Source organism: Aedes albopictus, chromosome 2, assembly GCF_035046485.1.
Source record: "Aedes albopictus strain Foshan chromosome 2, AalbF5, whole genome shotgun sequence".
NCBI lineage: Eukaryota > Metazoa > Arthropoda > Insecta > Diptera > Culicidae > Aedes > Aedes albopictus.
This window is the reverse complement of record NC_085137.1, coordinates 402251044-402268993: the sequence shown is the minus strand read 5'-3', so window position 1 is coordinate 402268993 and position 17950 is coordinate 402251044. Positions and strand designations below refer to the sequence as shown.

Genomic DNA, 17950 nt, shown 5'->3' with positions numbered 1-17950 from the left:
GAACTTTTGCGCCACCATGTTGCACACCAGCTCAGCACACACACAGACACACAACACATATGCTTGAACATCTCTTTATCAGACTCGCTTGTGGTGGGAAATCGTGACATCAAATGGTGATTAGGATTTGCAATAAATTAAAACACAATTATACTAGCTGACAATCTACTTACTTAGTTGGTTCTCATCAGATCACAATTAATTCCGTCAAATCTACGTCCCTTATTAATAATTCTTCCTCATGGACCCGGCCCTGAGCTAATCGCCACCAATTTCCCTGGACAATAAGTGTCCTTAGGTTGTCTTCACGCGCAAACAGCCATCTTGTGCGCGGCCTGTCATAGAGTCGCCGGCCTCTCTCTGGTTTACTACTGAAAATTATCTTCTCCTTTCATTCTTCATGCATTCTTGCGACGTGACTCGCCTAACTCAGTCTGCCGTGGTTTATAAAGATTTTGTTTATGAAATTCATGTAGTGGATGTCATATTGAGTTATTACAGTGATTTAGAACTTAACATTGTCTGTAGTTTCCGTGCCATATGAATATACAGGGGATACTCAAAATAACTGGGATAGGTAAAATTTTCACTTTTCAAAAAATGTTCAACTCGCTGTAACTTTACGAAAAGGGCATCAAATATTCTCAAATTTTTACTGTAAGTTCATCAACTAGTTGTGTATCAGTGGTCAAAATTTGGAAAAGATCGAGCCATTCTACACGAAGTTATAAAGGTTCTAGAAAAAGATATAATTATCCGATAGCCAACTTTGAGTTGTTATATCTCCGGATTCAATGAACCGAATGCAATGAAATTTTGATCATTCATGACTTATATAATGAGCTATTAAAAACTTTTGACTAAACTTAAAATTCTTTACACGAAAGAAAATTATTACGATTGGATTATTTTTCTAATATACTACCAATTTATCCAAAATTTCATCATCGTTTCAAAATTCGAGATAGTAATTATAGTTCATTTGAATTCCCTCTAATTAACTTCAATATGAATATGTTTTGAAAGGAAGTAACAAAATAACCGGCATTAAATTGAAAAAGTAATGGGATGCATATGAAAATTAGATAAATATACTAAAAAAACATACATTTATTCTAACCGCCATAACTTTTTTTCTTATTAATAATTTCAAATTAAGTAAACTGTTTCCCAAAGTTCGATATATTAGTCATAAATGATCAAATTTTCATTGCATTCGGTTCATTGAATTCGGAGATATATCAGTTCAAAGTTGGCTATCGGATAATTATAACTTCTTCTAGAACCTTTATAACTTCGTGTAGAATGGCTTGATCTTTCCCAAATTTTGACCACTGATACACAACTAGTTGATGAACTTACAGTAAAAATTTGAGAATATTTGATGCCCTTTTCGAAAAGTTACAGCGAGTTGAACATTTTTTGAAAAGTGAAAATTTTACCTGTCTCAGTTATTTTGAGTATCCCCTGTATAAATGTGTATCTGATTACGATACGGCACACAACTAAGCAAACCCGATTTATCTATATGTTCATGAGACCAGATCTTTACCGTACGGCAAATCCTCCAGAAATGCCGTGAATACCAGGTCCCAACGCATCACCTGTTCATCGACTTCAAAGCGGCATACGGCAGTATCGACCGCGCAGAGCTATGGAGAATCATGGACGAAAACGGCTATCCTGGGAAGCTGACTAGACTGATTAAAGCAACGATGGACGGTGTGCAAAACTGCGTAAGGGTTTCGGGTGAACTATCCAGTTCATTCGTATCTCGCCGGGGACTGCGACAAGGTGACGGACTCTCATGTCTACTCTTCAATATCGCTCTGGAAGGTGTGATGCGACGAGCCGGGCTCAACAGTCGGGGAACGATTTTCACAAAATCCGGTCAATTTGTGTGCTTTGCGGACGACATGGACATAACACAGCGTAACAAAAATTAACTTTTTGTCTGTCTCAAGAGCAAACTTATGTGTCTCCGAAGGATTTTGGGCCGCTGAATCCGAATCCGGGCTCAGATTTGCTCTAACACGTCACAATTTTGAGCTATACCTCAATTTATAGGGCAAAATATGCGATTTTGGGCTTTTTTGACTGCAAGCCATTAAGCAAGGAAATATTTTTTTAAGCAATCAAAAGGTTAATTGGTCAAATAACATCTAAATTAACGACTCATGCAAAATATTTCGTTTTACCAAATCGAATTTGATAGATTTAAGCGATTTATGTTAGGTACGATATTTCCCATATAAGTCACCCTCCAAAAGTTGCATGCAAGTTTTCATGCTAACATAAAATGCTTAAATCTATCAAATTTGATTAGGTAAAACGAACCATCGCATCATCATCGGCGATTCGGCAGGTCGCGGGCGCGAGTGAGCGGTTGGAGGAGGATCGATCGATGGGCTCGTTCACTGGTGGTCACACTGACTGATGGTGGTGGTGGAGCTGCCTCCCTGCTCTCGTTTACACCACTCTCTGCCCCTCCTGTCTGTAGTTGAATGGAGATTGGGAGGTCACGAAGCAATAATAATATAACGGCTTTGTTGTTGTCGTCCCTTCGTGAGGTTGCGTTAAGGCGAGGAAGCGTGAACTTTTGCGCCACCATGTTGCACACCAGCTCAGCGTAGAACACACATTTACACATATACTTGAACATCTCTTTATCAGATTCGCTTGTGGTGGGAAATCGCGACATCAAATGGTGATTAGGATTTGCAATAAATTAAAACACAATTATACTAGCTGACAATCAACTTACTTAGTAATAGTTGTTACTTATTAGGCTACAATTGATTTCGTCAAATCTACGTCCCTAATTAATAATTCCTGGATCCGGTCCTGAACTAATCGCCACCAATTTCCCTGGACAATAAGTGCCCTTAGATTCTCTGCACGCGCAAATATCCATCTTATGCGCGACCTATCATAGAGTCGCCGGTCTCTCTCTCTCTGGATCACTATATGACCGTTAAGTTCCTTAAGTTTTTCAAAATTTCAGATTTTTCATGGTTTTTCAAGGGGTCTTTGCTAAAGTATGTATTCCCCGGACTTTTGTTACGGATTTTATTTTGTTTTTTTTTAGTTTGATACATAAAAGATAATTATTCAAAACATTGTGTTATATTTATTGTAAGTAATGTATTCCTGATCGTTATTTCAGCATTTGTACTGCTCCGAAAATGAAACGGGCTCATGAAATGTAGACTCAATGCAATTGCATACTTCCAGGCTATTTCGGACAAGCCAGACATGTCCAAACACTGCACTGCACGAGGAGTCGATGCTCAAACACACCACCGTGGGAGCCAAGCCACCACCTAGCTCTCCGTGTTTCAGAACGAACACGCACCGTGTCTGGCTCAACACCGGTGTCGGTGGCAGTGCTCAGGCACTGGGCACGGTGTTTGACGCTTCGGGTAACACGGAGCCCGAGTGTTTCCGATTATGCAAAACACTCGTGCGAGTTTAAGCGCTCGGTGCCGTCCATTCTCCAGCACCAGTTGCAAATGCTGTTGGTCGACGACGAGAGTGAACTACTTGGCGGCTCCTTTTGTGTCTTTCTCGACCCTTCTGACTCAGTGGCTCTGATGCAGCCAAGCTACCACGCACTGTGGCCGAGCTCACTGCTTTGGTGTTTCAAACAATCGGAAACACTCGGCCTCCGTGTCCAACCAAAACTGAAACACGGCGCCGAAACTGAGGCTCGAGTAATAACACCGACACGAGTGTTTCGTCAGTCGCACTGCGTGTTCATCAGTGGAAGCAGAACGAAGGTGGTGATATGAACACACACGGTGGTGTGTTTACGGGCAAACACGCAACCGGTGCGGCACGGTTTGGTGTTTTACCCATGTCTGGGACAAGGTTCTACTAAAACACAAGCCAACCGTTCCCTAACAGGTACATCAAAATGTAGACGGCTTATATGAGATCTCGAATTAGGGGCCCAATAAGGATTAGCTTTCCTAACAAAATTATGCTATGAAAGCAGCAACAGAGCCAAATAATAGGCGAACTGTTTAAAAAAAGACAAACTCCAGGATGACTGATGGACCGAAAACAACAAATCAAACCTCGTCATCCTGCGATCGGAAATTGTTACCCAATATGTATGATACGTGTTGTAAGTGTTGTATTGTGACGTTGTCTTATTGTGTATTTGTAGAGTTCTGTTTTATTTTTCGCAGCTGGGCGCCAAGTGAAAGAAAAAATAGAACATTTGTAGGGTTCGATATTATTCACGTAATACTTGCTTCCAGAATTTCTCGCTGGATTCCTCCCGAAGATCTTTCCACGGAATCGACGGAACGAATGGTTCGACGAAGAGTGCAGAACGGTTTTGGAGGAGAAGAACGCAGCGAGGGCGGTAATGCTGCAGCAAGGGACTCGACAGAACGTGGAACGTTACAAACAGAAGCGGAAACAGCAGACCCACCTTTTTCGGGAGAAAAAGTGCCGCCTGGAAGAAGCGGAGTGTGAAGAAATGGAACTGCTGTGCCGTTCCCAAGAAACACGGAAGTTCTATTAGAAGATCAACGCATCCCGCAACGGCTTCGTGCCGCGAGCCGAAATATGCAGGGATAAAGCCTCTTGACGGACGAACGTGAGGTGATCGAAAGGTGGAAGCAGCACTTCGACCAGTACCTGAACGGCGTGGAGAACGTGGGCACGGGAGCTCACGGCAACGGAAGAAACGACGACGCCAGTGCAGCGGAGGACGGAAATAAACCAACTCCAACACTGAGAGAAGTTAAGGATGCAATTCACCAGCTCAAAACCAACAAAGCAGCTGGTAAGGATGGTATCGCAGCTGAACTCATCAAGATGGGCCCAGAAAAGTTGGCCACCTGTCTGCATCGGCTGATAGTCATGAGCTGGGAAACCGAACAGCTACCGGAGGAGTGGAAGGAAGGGGTAATCTGCCCCATTCACAAGAAAGGCGACCATTTGGAATGTGAGAACTCCGGGGCGATCACTATTTTGAATGCTGCCTACAAATAGCTATCCCAGATCATCTTCCGTCGTCTGTCACCTAAAACGAATGAGTTCGTGGGAAGTTATCAAGCTGGCTTCATCGACGGCCGGTCGACAACGGAGCAGATCTTTACCGTACGGCAAACCCTCCAGAAATGCCGTGAATACCAGGTTCCAATGCATCACCTGTTCATCGACTTCAAAGCGGTATACGACAGTATCGACCACGCAGAGCTATGGAGAATCATGGACGAAAACGGCTTTCCTGGGAAGCTGACTAGACTGATTAAAGCAACGATGGACGGTGTGCAAAACTGCGTAAGGGTTTCGGGTAAACTATCCAGTTCATTCGAATCTCGCCGGGGACTGCGACAAGGTGACGGACTCTCATGCCTACTCTTCAACATCGCTCTGGAAGGTGTGATGCGACGAGCCGGGCTCAACAGTCGGGGAACGATCTTCACAAAATCCGGTCAATTCGTGTGCTTTGCGGACGACATGGACATTATTGCAAGAACATTTGGAACGGTGGCAGAGCTGTACACCCGCCTGAAACGCGAAGCAGCAAAGGTCGGACTGGTGGTGAATGCCTCAAAAACAAAGTACATGCTGGTAGGCGGAACCGAACACGACCGGATCCGTATAGGTAGTAATGTTACGATAGACGGGGTTACTTTCGAGGTGGTGGAAGAATTCGTCTACCTCGGATCCTTACTGACGGCTGACAACAAAGTGAGCCGTGAAAGGCGCATCATCAGCTGAAGTCGGGCCTTCAACGGGCTCCAGAAGAAACTGCGGTCGAAAAAGATTCACCCACGCACCAAATGCACCATGTACAAAACGCTAATAAGACCGGTGGTTCTCTACGGGCACGAGACATGGACCATGCTTGAGGAGGACCTGCAAGCACTCGGAGTTTTCGAGCGACGTGTGCTAAGGACGATCTTCGGCGGTGTGCAGGAGAACGGTGTGTGGCGGAGAAGGATGAACCACGAGTTTGCTGCACTTTACGGCGAACCCAGCATCCAGAAGGTGGCCAAAGCCGGAAGGATACGGTGGGCAGGGCATGTTGCAAGAATGCCGGACAACAACCCTGCAAAGATGGTGTTCGCGACAGGTCCGGTGGGCACAAGTAGGCGTGGAGTGCAGAGAGCACGATGGGCGGACCAGGTGGAGCGTGACTTGGCGAGCATCGGGCGCGACCGAGGATGGAGAGCGGCAGCCACGAACCGTGTATTATGGAGAAGTATTGTTGATTCAGTTTTATCTTGAATTTGATGTAATACTAAATAAATGAATAAAATGAATATGTTCATGAAACTCGATTTTCACGAACCTCACGTCTTTTCTATTGCCCCATTACACATGACAAATATTTGGCCAAAAAAGCCCAACAAATGACCAACACAACGTGAATCATGTCAACCTTGGATAAATGTCGGACAATGACAAATATGTTTGTCCGTCTAGTGGACTCTTGATAATAGCAGATTGAGAAACAGCATTTACGGTACAAAAATTATTCCACGATTTCAAAATTTTCACAACCTATCACTACTGGAGATTATTTTTATTATCGTACAAATTGGTACGATGGTTCTCAGAATTTGATGAATTCTTTTTCATAGGTAGGGTTCATATACATGAACATATATGAACAAAAATAAAATTGAAAAACATCAGGGTCTCCTAATTTTCCGGAAAACGTCAGTGGAAAACAACCATTTCCCACAGACACTACTTACTTTGAAAAATCATAACTCAAGAACGAATCATAGTAGACACATTTTTTGTGAAATCATACGCAAATTTTTTCAGCAATTCAAAATAAGTCCGAAAAAATTCCCAAAAAAAATAATTTTGGAAGGAAATTTTATATGCTATATTCTGTGAAATTTTCAAGATGTGGTAATTCTCCGTTCCTCAGTTATGACCAATTTTGTAAAAATTGTCTAGATGTGCTGTATGAGCAGTTTTTTTTTAAATCATAACATAAGAACGAAGCATCGTATACACAATGTGTTTTGTGAAATCGTAAGCAAATTTTCTCAGCAATTCAAAAAAAAAATACAAAATGAAAATTGTTTTCCACAAAATTTTCCACTGTTGAAAAAAAATCGGTTGGAAAAGTCGGAAAAAACTATTTAGGAAGTCCGGGAAAATTCTTATAAAAATATTTTTAGAAGGGAATTGCATAAGCTATATTCTGTGAAATTTACAAGATGTGGTTTTTCCGTGCCTGAGTTAGGACCAATTTTATGCAAGTTAATACACTGAATTCTTTTTTTACACGACTTTTTTTTACGCGATTTTTTTTTGCACGACTTTTTTTACGCGATTTTCTCGAAGTTACGCGACTTTTTTTACGCGATTTTAATCATTTGCGGAGAACAAATCGCGTAAAAAAAATTTCCTTTGGATTTTTTTTGCGCGATTTCTCGAAGTTACGCGAACTTTTTTACACGATCTTTTTTTGCGCGAACGCATCAATCGCGTAAAAACAGAATTTAGTGTAATAGAGACGGTCGAAAATCAACCAACATCTGGACAATTTCCACGAAATTGGTCATAACTCAGGAACGGAGAAAAACCACATCTTGAAAATTTCACAGAATATAGCTTGTGTAATTCCCATCCAAAAATATTTTTATAAGAATTTTTCACAAAAAAGTGTGTATACGATACTTCGTTCTTAAGTTATGATTTTTTAAAGTAGGTGGTGTCTGTGGAAAATGTTTGTTTTCCACTGGAGTTTTCCGGATAACTTGGGGACCCGGATATTTTGAAATTTAGTTTATATATATATATATATATATATATATATATATATATATATATATATATATATATATATATATATATATATATATATATATATATATATATATATATATATATATATATATATATATATATATATATATATATATATATATATATATATATATATATATATATATATATATATATATATATATATATATATATATATATATATATATATATATATATATATATATATATATATATATATATATATATATATATATATATGAAACCTAAACCTATCTGTGAAAAGGGTTTCATTAAATTATGAGAACCTTCGTTCCGATACGATACGATAATTAAAAAAAAATCTCCTATTTCGCTACCAATATCGCTATCAGACTCACGGTGCCTATCAGCGATCATGTACTTCGTCTTGCTGGTGTTAATTATGAGACCAATTCTTGCTGTCTTCTTTCCGAAAGACACAAATTCCTCTTCCAATCCGAGTAGGTGAGAAAATCGAACGAATAACACATTCAGTTATTAAAAATTGAATTACTGAAGAACAAAAACTGATATTGGTTTGATTAGGATAAGAGGTAAAACATCATAAATAATATCAAAATCTAGTATGGAGAAGTGCTCAATAATAGCTCATTAAGATATTACAAGATCAAAATAATAGCAGACAAGATTCATCGACATTTTTCTTGAAAAAATTTAAAAAAAAATGCATCGAACCTACGACCTTAGGATTCACAGGCGGCGATGCTTACCACTCAACTGCGGCTCACTGTTGAGAAAATCATGGCAACAAGAGCATTAGGTTCTTCGTTTCCCCAGCTCAGAAAGAAGCACATGGCATTTCACTAACATTGAGCCATCTATATGGGTGTATGTGTTCCATTTCGTGCAGAAGAAGCCAAATTTGTTCTTCTGTAGAAATTTATTTTTTATTTTTTTTTTATTTTTTTTATTTTCACCGTCTTCAGCTGGGCTGTACAGACTGATTTAATGCTTAATTATATACTATTCCTAATAATGTTCTTAAAACGAGTTCTACTTATATTAAAGTCAAAACAATCAACATCATTAAGTGCATTGAAACATCGCTCTAACGGATTGTTTTGGCCGTAAACTGTATGATGCCGAGCAATCATGAATGAAGTTCGCTGGCGTGTTCGGCGTGCAGGTACAAAGAAACGCGCTTGCTGAAGAAGCTCTGGGCAGTCAATCCTGTTGCTAAGCACATCGTACGCAAACATTCTTTGTAGATACAAGCGGCGCGTGCGCAATGGCTCCAGTCTTATAAGTTGACATCGGTCGTTGTACGGTGGCAGCTGCAGTGGGTCAGACCACGGCAGTCTCCGTAGAGCATAGCGAACGAAGCATCGTTGGACCCTTTCTATACGTCCGATTTGAGTTTCCCTATACGGAGCCCAGATTTGAACCGCATACTCGAGAATACTTCGGACGAGTGAACAGTAAACAGTTTTTAAGGCGTACGCATCACGGAACTCAGACGCATTCCGTCGGATGAACCCAAGCACAGCAAAAGCCTTAGCGGTTGTCGAGGTCACGTGGTTGCTAAAGCTTAACTTGCTGTCCATAATTACTCCAAGATCCTTGATGGAGTTCACTCGTTCCAGCGCTATCCCATTTGCTCTGTAATCAAAAGTCAACAGCGTTTGCGATTTGCTGAAACTAATTAGCTTACATTTGATCGCGTTCAGTTCCATTCCGTTTGAAGCACACCAAGCAGCCACAGCGTTGACATCTTGTTGCAAGGCTGCACAATCTACCAGTGAGCTAATGATACGGTATATCTTAAGATCGTCGGCGTACATGAGGTGATGTGAGTTTATTCGGTAGCTCAGATCATTAACGAATAACACGAATATCAGAGGTCCTAGATGGCTTCCTTGGGGGACGCCTGAAGGTGTCGGAAAACTAGATGACGCTACGGATTTCAGTTTAACATATGCGGATCTATCACGTAGGTAGGAACGTAACCAGGTTATAAGCCAATCAGGAAACCCTAATCTATCGAGCTTCCTTAGAATTAGGTCATGCGGGACTTTATCGAACGCTTTGGAAAAGTCCACATACACACTGTCTACTTACAAGCGCTTTTCCAAGCTAGAGTTAAGTAAACTAGTGTACGCCATCAGGTTGGTTGTAGTGGAGCGGTGTTTCACGAAACCATGCTGGTACTGCGAGATTATGGGCATGGCAGCGAGGTACAGTTTTTCATGAACCAATAGTTCTAGTGTCTTAGCAAGGCAGCAAAGAATCGAAATTGGTCGGTAGTTTTCAACATTGTGGATATTGCCTGCTTTGTGAATCGGCGTAACGGCGGACTCCTTCCACAAATCTGGAAACACGGCTTCCGACAGCGACAGATTAAACAATCGGCAAACAGGTTGAGCAAGGACGTCTGCACAGCGGTTGATAAAAACGGGGGGAAGCTTATCCGATCCAGTACCTTTGGAAGGATCTACATCTTTAAGTGCCATGGTTACATCTGCTACGGTAAATGTAGGGCGCGGGAAATTGATGTTGTACGATGGCAGGGAATTCAAAACTTCGACACAATCTGCGGGGGAGTCCGGACTATATACTGATTTGAAGAAATCAGCAAAAAGTTCGGCGGAATCCTCGACACTATGAGATGTTTTGTCACCAAATGACAATGACGGTATAGCCTGTGCATCTTTTCTAGTTTTGAAAAAATGCCAAAACGAAGAGGGATTCGCCTTAACCTCGTCTTCGATTCGGAGAATGTACTCACGGAACGTGGAAGAAACACAATCGTCGTACTCCGCCTCAAGTCTGCGAAGAAGGATTCTATTGTCGGGGGTTCGGCGGCGCAGGTAGCGACGGCGTGCTTTACGAAGTACGTTTCGTCGGTGTCGGACCTCAGCATTCCACCATGGTTGATTATTTGAGCGATGGTGTCGGCGTCTCCGAAGCGGTGTGTGCCTGTTTATGATGCGAAAGATCACTTCGTAGAAGGTTGCAACTGCTTCGTTTACTTCGGCATCACAAAATAATTCCTCCCAGTCTACCAAGCGTAACTCATCGGCAACGGCGGTGAAGTCACATCGATTGAAGTCAAAATCATAATCTTCCAAAACAGCACGAGGATTCTCCAATTCGCAGGAATTGGATAGACGAAGAACGAGCGCTTTATGGTGTTGGTCAAGAGGTAAAATCGAAAATGGCGCTTCAAGCAATTCGGCATATCTGCTGTCGCTAACGAAGACCAAGTCAAGCAGCCTACCATTCGAATTACTTACATCACATATCTGCAGTAAACCGCTGGCAATCATACTTTCCGTAAACTCAAGTTCCTGCTCCGAGGAGGCATTTGTCGCAATGAATGAATCCCCATCGTCATCATATGCCCAGCGTAAACGAGGCAAATTATAGTCACCAACAATCACTACAGAGTCCCCGCTGGCAGCCTTTCGCATTATTTGTTGAACACTGTCGGAGTGGGTGGTGAATTTGGCAGGATCACTGTTAGGCCTCAGATAAATTGCACATACATAAACAGACTTGGACGGGAAGCACAGCTTCACAACAACTTGCTCGAGTGAGTCACATCTCTCAAGGCGAACAGAATTGCTTGAGATGGATCTCCTAACAGCGATCAATACGCCACCTCCTCTGTGAAACTGACTAGTAGCGGTGTTGCGATCACAACGGTAGATGTTGTAGTTGGAGGAGAGCTCGGAATTGCTTACATCGTTCTGAAGCCACATTTCGGACAAGACGATCACATCGTAATCGCTGGAGGCGGTAGCCAGGAAAAATCTGTTCGTTTTGGTACGCATGCCGCCGGCGTTCTGGTAGTACACAGTTAGCGGCGGGGTTGTTCTTTGAGATTGGTGCGAAACGTGGGTTGACGACGGCGCCGTAGGAGGGTTGGGGTTAAAAATAATCATATCAGCTGAAAAACCATCATCGCAGTGGGAAGGCGCTGGCTCCAAAGTTACTGCTGGAGATGATTGCGGACGGTTGGCGCTTTCGGTGTTTCGGTTAAAGCTGATCGATCGGGTCTCAGTTCTGATGGCCTCCAGAAAAACTGCTTCTTGCCTCCCCCATTCTCGAACTCACGGAAGCGAATTCCACGAGGCCACGTTTCTGTCGAAAGGGCGATGGGCTTCAATTCAACAGGCATGCCAATTTTGTACGACACGAAGGTCAGAGATCTTGTGTCTCTTCCCCGTGCGACAAGTTTTACCACCCGCAGATGGGTAGTTTTTAACCTGGACTCTGCTAATTCGACCACTTTGCTTTCTGGTACCTCGGGTAAGATTCCGGACAAGTACAACCAGAACTTGTCTGAATCATCCTCCGTGGTTTCCGGTACTACAAGATTCGAAACTTCTGCATCAGTACCGATGCCGCACATGGCCTTGGCTGGACGACGAACGGAAATATCATCTTCATCATCGTTTTCACGGGGACGCTTGTGCTTCGCTGAAGCTACGAGTGGTGTGCGGTAGTGAGATGCTGGTGTACGTGGTACGGAGTTAATCAGCGTCTTAAAGTTGGAGCGAATTTCATGTTTGATGTCCGCTAGGACACTTTCACGGATATCAACTTTCATCGCCTAGATCACTGATTCGCTAGCCTTGTCTACGGATACCAGTGAATTGGAGAAGCGTGCTTTGCTAAGAAGGTTTTTGCAACACGTGCATACCCACACTAGATGCATATTTGCTCTGAAGGAAGCATATTCACTTTCGGAAATTCCGGAGCATTTCAAGCATACGACTGACGAACAGAAACCTCCACACTTCACGGTATCTCCGACGACTTGGTTTGCACATTTTTCGCAGACGACAGCCATTTCGATAGTACTGGCAACACTGGAGAAGTTCTACTAGTATCAAATAGATGGCCGATCCAAAAACAATCGATGAGACGGTGACGGTATACCAATGATCCTCAGTGACGGCCAGCAGTGAGAAGCTCAAAATGTTTCTCAGCTCACTAGCTCTTGTCAGATGAAGCTTGTAGTGTGAGAACTATACTGACAACGGTGACTTATATGCTTGGTCGAGTACTCACACAATTACAGATTGGCACGGCAGGGCACGCTCAACGTTGATGGGTCCTACGAGCTGAAGCTGATCGGCGCTATGAGATGCGATGTACAGATGGTTTTCGGATGTATAGTGGAGTAATAACACAGGGCAGGAAACGAGTGTGTATTTCGGTCGAATGGATACAAACGATGCACAATCTGTTTGATCAACATAAACGCCGGTGTCTGATGTGATGCGGTATTGGTGGTATTGGTATGCGGTACTTGTTTGTTTATTATTCTTGATAGGAGCGAGTGCAGTAAGGACAGGCGGAGAGCGGCGAGGTGGGAATAAGTTGCTGGACGAGGCAATGGCGGGGAGGGCTAAATCATCCACTCTCTAGCCAGCTCGGATTTATTAATTTAAATCACAATCCTACCTGTCCAAAACTGATGATGATTTCGGGTGCGAACGGATAATCGGTGGATCTGGAGCAAGAATACGGGTGGCTGACGATTTGTTGTGATGATGAGCAGGTGATAAACAATAAAAATAATGGAGCGGTACAAGAACGACACAGAATACAGAAGCAGTGTTGCCAAAAGGTTTTCAAATTTTCAGATATTTCGACAAGAACAAAAACCAATCACTTTGAGTTATTGGTGCGATATTCTTCAAATTTTTGAATAACACATCAAAATCATATCGAGCTATGACAGCAAAAATTGTTCGATTTGAGATTTGATTTAGATATTCTTGTCTGCCCGGGAAGGATCAGTGGTCAATTATAATAATATCGAAATCGCCCATAAACAGCATGTGCGACTACTTTTTTTTGCATACCAGCTCTCCTAATGGCTTCTTCAAGAGCAATATTGAATATGTAATAAGTTTCGACAGCGGTTCACCGACTCAATGTATCAAGTATAATCTAAGTATATTATTGCAATTTTTTCACTACTACGGATGTCGGTGTGTTGGTGGGAAATGTTCCATTTTTGGCACAAGGTTCATGCATTGGTTCATGGATGCCAGGTGTCTAGTGATAGATTGTGTGAAGATTACTGTGAATCGGCACAATTCGCTTGGCTGCATAACTTGTAGGCGTTATATGATAGATTGACACTGTGCTGTGATAAAATTTGGAAGGAAGGGAAACGGCTTTTTTTTTCAAATCCGTTTCTGGTTCTAGCGATCCCTACGAACATACGAATATACATGAGATATTTATGTAGGAGAAAGAGAGAGAAAGCAGATAGAAAGATACAAAGTAGGAGTAAAGGGACGAGCCAGGGAAAGAACCCAGGACCTGCAGAAGTGGTAGCCATTAGACCACCAAGCTCGTCAAATTTTCGGATGATTTCAATTTCGTCGTGAAAGTCTGATTATTCGTAGAAAATACAATATATGATCAGCGTTATTTTCAGCAGCAGCAACAGGAAGTAAACCGCAAGCTTATCGGAAATTCTGGATATTTACAGCCAATAATTTTCCAGAAAATAAAAAAGATTTTCATGAATCGCAGGGAACATTCATTCACATAATGGAATCTTACATGTTCATCTTACATGCGATGAAAAATTTCATTTACATTCAAATATTTTAATATTCATATCTTTTATTTTAGATATACACTACCCGCCATAAGAACGGACTCGCTTAATAAAATATTGCAACACTCAGTTGAATATTGCATCACCTTGAAAAGTTTAGCATCACCTCAAAACAACTACATATGTGCAGCTGTATCTCGAAATCCTAAAAATATGCAAATTTCGGTCTGATTCACTTAATATTCAAGTGATTCAGGACTGATTCACTTGATATTCAAATAGTTTAGGTCTGATTCACTTCATGTTCAAGTGATTCAAGACTGTTTCACTTCAAATTCAAAAGATTGAGGTTTGATTCACTCGATATTCAAGTAATTCAGCTCTGGTTCACTTCATATTCAAGTGATTCAGGGCTAATTCACTTGACATTCAAGTGATTCAGGCCTGATTCACTTGATATTCAAATGATTCAGGTCTAATTTACTTAATATTCAAGTGATTCAGGTGTGATTCACTTCATTAACTGCTTGTCATTGGCAACTGCTCATTTTCCCATGCTCACTAGCGTCTCCTAGCGGCAGCATTGCGAACCAATCTGCTTGTCATTATGATGTTCATGACCTTCCGAACAACTTTGTCGAAGACTTGAACTTTCTATCTCATCAGGATCACGAGGTAGAACTAGTAAGAAATTATAATTTTCCATGCTCACTAGCGGCAGAATTGCGAACCAAACTGCTTGTCATTAAGATGTCCACGACTTTCCGAACAACTTTGTCGAATACTTGAACTTTCTATCTAATCAGAATCACGGGATAAAGCTAGTTCAAAATGTTCATTTTTCTATGCTCACTAGCGTCACCTAGCGACAAAATTGCAAACCAAACTGCTTGTCATTACGATGTCCATGACCTTCCGAACAACTTTGCCGAAGACTTGAACTTTCTATCTCATCAGGATGACGAGATAGAACTAGTTAAAAATGCTAATTTTTCATGCTCACTAGCGTCACCCAGCGGCAGAATTGCGAATCAAACTGCTACCCATTGTGATGCCAACGACCTTCCGAACAACTTTGCTAAAGACTGTACCTCTGTATATTATCAGGATTTGGAGATAAAGCAGCACAAATTTAGCTGTTTTCAGGTGATGCTAAACTTTTTTGGGGGTGATGCAATATTCAGCTGAGTGTTGCAATACTTTTTTAAGTGAGTCCGTACTGATGAGTAGTGTATATAGAGAATGCTTGAACTACATGCATAAAACACAATACCAGATTTCCTTGTAATTGTGATGATGATGGGAAGCACTCCTCCCTTTTACCTGGAATGAAAAGAAAGGTAAAGACAAATTAGCGGAAGGTTTAGCAACTGGATTGGTATTTTTTTAAATACAGTTAGTTGAATACATGTTGTGACAATCACCCCAATATTCTCCCACAGTAACTCTAGGAATGCATTGACCCCCACCTCACCCACGTCTAGCCTTCGCTAAGGGCTGCAAAACAAAACCGTGCCCATTCGAACCCGCCTCCAATCTGCTGCACAGAGCCATTCGAACACGAACTCCGTACGTTTGTGTGCCGATCAAATATTGATACTTGCGTAAACAATTCCTTCGTCTCGTTCCGATGCTGTTGCATATCCCTTCTGGTGCTGCTGCAGGCGGCGGCGTCGATGGAGGCGGCTGGTTCTCCCTAGGGGGTCTACTTTACCCGAGCAGGAAAAAAAACCGAAGAATACCAAGCACAGATATGGAAACCCGAATACCTACAACCTGAATGAGGTATTAAGAAGCCCTGCATAAGAGGTAAAACACCTAAAATAATAACTAGTGTATATTCTGCGCATAACACGTGAATAATGACATCAGGTATGGCAATACCTAAATAATAATCAACGATTTTTCTATATAAATAGCTATTTTTCCATAATTGAATAATACCTCAAGCAGTCCTCAACACCAAACCAATACCTCGTTGAGGTATTTTATCAATACCTACAAAATACCAAAATAAGTTATTTTCAATACCTGGATAACCGATCAATACCTTGTCTTGGTATGATACCTGACTTTGGTATGCTCCAGTTATGTGTCAGTTATTCATTCCTGCTCGGGTAACCAGCCAATACCTTGTCTTGGTATGATACCTGACTTTGGTATGCTGCAGTTATGTGTCAGTTATTCGTTCCTGCTCGGGTAGCCTGCGTAACCGCACACCACATCCAACCTCTCTTGTTATGGTCCCCAATGGTATCGGATACCAACCCAAACAACCTACCATCGCCCGGTTCATGGATATGGTAGGTACTAGGTAGAAGTGTAGCTAGGGTTACGAAAGGGAGTAATGGGCACAACCTATTTCTTTGATTGTAAATTTTTGTTCTATACATTGTCGAGAAAATTCCCGAAAAAAAAAGAAAACTTCAAATCCTTTAAAATGATGATCGGATTTTTTGCCAGATCTCTTCAACATTATTTTCTTGAAGCAGTATTCTCAATACCCATTGAGCATTGGCGTACCTAACTTTTTCTTTTTTCTTACTCACTTTCCTAAACAAACACGAGAAAGAGAAGGATGGAAGAGGGTGCACTGGCTTCCCATCTCATCGCGCTCTTTCTCGTGTTGTTTATCAAGGAGGATGAGTGAGAAAAAAGAAAAAGATACGCCAATACCATTGAGGTTTGATTGAAATTATGGAAACCAAATGGTCAACGTTAAGTCAGACCGGATCATCTGTTTTTCAATGATTTTGAGAAAATGTCCTGCAAGCACTTGAAATTTCAAATCTCTGGCATTATTTTCAGAAATACTATTATTCTTTTATGTAATGACACATCTGCATCAAAATAACGTCGAAAAGTTCAGGTTTAACGAATTCCTCAGCTTATCTTTACCTGCCCGAAAAATCGCGTAGTCCACTCTGACTGAACGCCGACCAAATTAGATATTGAAAACTAGGTACTATAAAACTATCTTAAAGTCAAAAATGTCACTTGGTGTAAACATTTTTTTCTGAAATGTTGCTACTAAAAAGCTTCAATCTGCAAACGGAACATTTTTTTTGCCTCTCCTCTTCTAGACATAACAGCCAAACTGGGACAAAGCATGCTTCTCAGCTTAGTTTTCTATGAACTTCCACAGCTATTAACTGAGAGCTTTTCTATTCCAATGACCATTTTCGCATTTGTATTTGTGGCAGACACGAAGATACCCTTTAAAACTATAGCTACAGCTATAGTATGAACGGTTTCTCGAAGAAGTTTATATAACAATATGGTGAAGAACTCCTGGATGACTTCTCAGAGGAAGACTGAGTTTTTGGAACAACCCATGCTAGATTGCAATCGCTTCAAACGTTGTTCAACAGGCTTCCAAGGTCCTACCCCTGCTTACACCCAAGACGGCATCATAGTGTTCAGTGTGCGTGTCTTCAGTGACCGTTCCAATATGTGTACATCCGCCTTTCTCGCATAGTTCACACAGATCTGTCGCCGCCATCCATCGGCGGCGGCGGCGTCGTGCGGTAGCCTTTTTTCCCTACTACATAGTATCAACCGTCACGTCGAAGGAGCTATACGGTGGAAAGTGAGGAAGGAATCGAAAAG

At 41.7% G+C, this 17950-nt stretch overlaps 1 protein-coding gene and 1 long non-coding RNA gene across 2 annotated transcripts in view; one reads left to right on the top strand and one right to left on the bottom strand.

Moving 5' to 3' along the window:
* The window catches only part of LOC115254240 (serine/threonine-protein phosphatase 4 regulatory subunit 1), a 379001-nt gene that overhangs the window by 66187 nt on the left and 294864 nt on the right, over positions 1-17950 (top strand). The gene's annotated exons all lie outside the window — the stretch shown is intronic.
* LOC115254393 (uncharacterized) overlaps positions 14107-17950 on the bottom strand; it is an 89726-nt gene continuing 85882 nt past the window's right edge. Inside the window, exon 3 of the long non-coding RNA XR_009997959.1 lies at positions 14107-15664. This is a non-coding gene — a long non-coding RNA (uncharacterized LOC115254393). The remainder of the gene's footprint in view (positions 15665-17950) is intronic.